This window comes from Neltuma alba, unplaced genomic scaffold, assembly GCF_004799145.2.
Source record: "Neltuma alba isolate B1F8T4 unplaced genomic scaffold, ASM479914v2 tig00010927_pilon, whole genome shotgun sequence".
Lineage (NCBI taxonomy): Eukaryota > Viridiplantae > Streptophyta > Magnoliopsida > Fabales > Fabaceae > Neltuma > Neltuma alba.
The window spans coordinates 63,295-66,812 of NW_021635703.1; positions in this window are offsets into that span (position 1 = coordinate 63,295).

Sequence of the window (3,518 nt, forward strand, 5' to 3'; positions counted from 1 at the left end):
TTTTCTTGTGTTTGAAACGTCCTCTTTTCTGTTATATATACTTTTCCCAAGAAAAAAAGGTAACTATTTTTCTACATCATGTTTACTTTTTCTGAATTAAAAAAAAAAAATTAACACACTACCCTGTATATGAATGTCTTGATGAAATGTTCTGACTAAACTACTTTTGGATATATTTTCCATATTATGTTTTTCTGTAATTGCTTATTAGGGTATGTTTAGGTTATACCTAATTTTATTTTTTATTATATTTTCCTTGTTAATCGCTGATTTTGTGTTTTTTTGATGTTTTATTTTAGTCATTTGATATAATTTTTCTTCCTATTTAAATGGGTAGTGGGTTGCTGTGGCCATGGACAGTTTTTCACAATGGGCGACAGTTACTCTCCAAGTCAATTGCTAATTAAGGAATTAGGTATTCATAATGTTTTTAAATGACAAAAATAAAAAAAAGGCTATTTCTTTTAGCAAAAAAAAAAAAAGGTTATTAAGATATTAATTTATTCCCTTATATATATAATATATGACAATAAAAACTCATTATCGGTGATAGCATTTTTTGTATTTAAATATTTTATTTTTTATTTATGTTTTCTTTACTGAATCGCTGATTTTGTGTTTTTTTTATGTTTTATTTTTTTTCTTATTTGATAATAATTTCTTCCTATTTACATAGGCAGTGGGTTGCTGTGGTCACGGACAGTTTTTTCATAATGGACAACAACCAGGGGTTAGGAGTTCATATTATTTTAAAATGGCAAAAATAAAACAGGTATTAAGATATTAATTTATTCCTTTATATTTAAAATTTCTACATATATTACCTCAGGATATGCAAGATTTGTTTGTATATGTTGAAAAAATTTCGCTAGATTTATTAGGCATTTATTTTCATTCTTCTTTGTCAAATGCAGTTTTTATGTTTATCTACGTTTTAGTGTATCTTTGTTTTACATGAATATAATTCATTCTCAGCGTTCAGTTTAACTTAATATTCTGACACACTCATTCCCTTAGTTTATATTAACCATGGCATAAAATAATTTCTTCCTATTTACATAGGCAGTGGGTTGCTGTGGTTTTTTTCATAATGGACAACAACCAGGGGTTAGGAGTTCATATTATTTTAAAATGGCAAAATAAAACAGGTATTAGATATTAATTTATTCCTTTATATTTAAATTTCTACATATATTACCTCAGGATATGCAAGATTTGTTTGTATATGTTGAAAAAATTTCGCTAGATTTATTAGGCATTTATTTTCATTCTTCTTTGTCAAATGCAGTTTTTATGTTTATCTACGTTTTAGTGTATCTTTGTTTTACATGAATATTAATTCATTCTCAGCGTTCAGTTTAACTTAATATTCTGACTCACTCATTCCCTTAGTTTATATTAACCATGGCATAATAGATTATAGTATAATCATGTTACATATGTTCTGGAGTTCTTTTTCGCTAAAAAAAATGTTTTTTTTCCATGTCTTTTCTGTTTTTTTCCTTCAGTGCAGCGGTGAACATACAATGATTTTAATCAGCCAGCATGGTAGTGCATTTAGGGGATGGCAATTAACTTTTTTGAACCGGTGCTAAAAAAAAAATTTAGTTATGTTGCAATTGTAAATAAGTAATACTCCTTCGGTCCTTAATATATGACCCAATTCTTGAGTTAGTTTTGATCCTTAATATAAGACCCAATTCTTGAGTAATATTATGTGGAACTTTTGGTTTTATGACTCACTAAAATTGATTACAAGAATTAAAAATAATTCCTTTTGAATTTTTTGTTGGATAAATTTTATTTTTTGTTCAAAATAGAATGTGGGGAAGGTAATGCAGATGGTAATTTATGAGGCTTAATTTAGCTACGTGGAATTTAGCATTTTTAAATTTATATCTTGATTTTTTTTTATCCTCTTATGTAATTGTAATTTTTATGATCCTCCAGAATAAACTGTATATAATATTTCTTGTGCGGATCTGATCTTGGATCTTTTTTTTTGTGTGTAGCCAGATTACGATCTTAGGTCTAAATATATACGTTTCTTATCTATGCTTAAATAGATAGATTTCAGGTCACACGTTAGTGAGAATATATGGAATGACTGCAGCATCAAATCAAAATTAATTAAAAGGCAATAATTACTAATATCTCCTGATCAACTCTTTTCCCCCCTCAATTTTGTCATACTCTAAACAAAATAACTAAACAAAATAATTTAGATCAATATATACGTGAAAACACGCAATTTTTTATTTAACTAAATCGTGACAAGTGAAAGACGTGCTTCCTTTCAACTGGCGCTACTTCCTCACGTCTTCAATTCAAATGTCAGCCTTATCTTATAATCCACAAAATACTACTGATTACAAACAGAGTAAATTGAAGAAAATTTTGCAATTACCTCTTACGATATTATTGGATGGTTTTTCTTTGACTATCTTATAAAAAGGCAAGGCATCATATACGTTCTGTGGGATATCATTGCCTTCATATAGGATGTCTTGGGTAAATCTGTGAAATATGATAACATAAGGGTGATCACAAGGCATAAAGTGATTGTAGTAGTGACTTTTAATTGCGTTGAATCCCTTGAAATAGTAGCATTCTCCCTCTCTAACAATCATCCGGAATTTGTTTAGCATATCTTTCTCAGTGACTACGGCCTGGATTTTTGTTAACTGTGAAATATAGACATCATAAGCATTACATGATTATAAAAGTATGAATGCAAACATAAATTACCTCCCTGTCCATTAGAATAAAGTTGAGGGATTTAATTTTACCCTTGTGTGTATATTGAGCATCATTGAATACTCGAATAACGGAGACGCATATGGGTATGGTGAGGTAGTCTGAATCTATCATGAGAGGTAGGTCCATCATGTTATCCATTGCCCGTTGTTACGTGTGAGTAGAGGTAACTATATGAGAATTGAGAGATTCCATCCCCTGTGATTCTTTTATAGACTTTGTATAGGGTGCTATTGGTAAGGGGTATCATGGCATGTTGGCTTATTTGTGAGCCCGTTAACTACCTCACTTGCCATGATTTAATACATGGCCCTAAAATGTGAAGTAGTGCATCTACATGATATGCTTTTTATGTGGGAGGCATGATAGAAATATTTGTCCATATGTGATTTACGCTTTTAAAAATCTATCCATAAAAAACGCATAGTTTAAATGCTTCCATGTCTATTTATATTGGTAAAAAGGGTTTATTGGGGCATAATATCATACCTGTGAAAATAATAGTGCCTTTGGATTGCTGGTTTTTCTTATTTTATAGGATCATGTGATGCTTTAGAGGCAGAACAGTGGGCTGTTTTCAAAGGATTACATTTGGTGTGGGACATGGGATTCAGGAAGGTGATGCTGGAAAATGATTCCCAACAACTGATTCATCTGATAAGAAAGGAAGCCGACACTACGCTCAACAGTATCTTGTTGCTGCAGATTCAAAACCTTTTGGCCCGTAATTGACAAGTGGAGATTCAGTATATTCCCAGAGC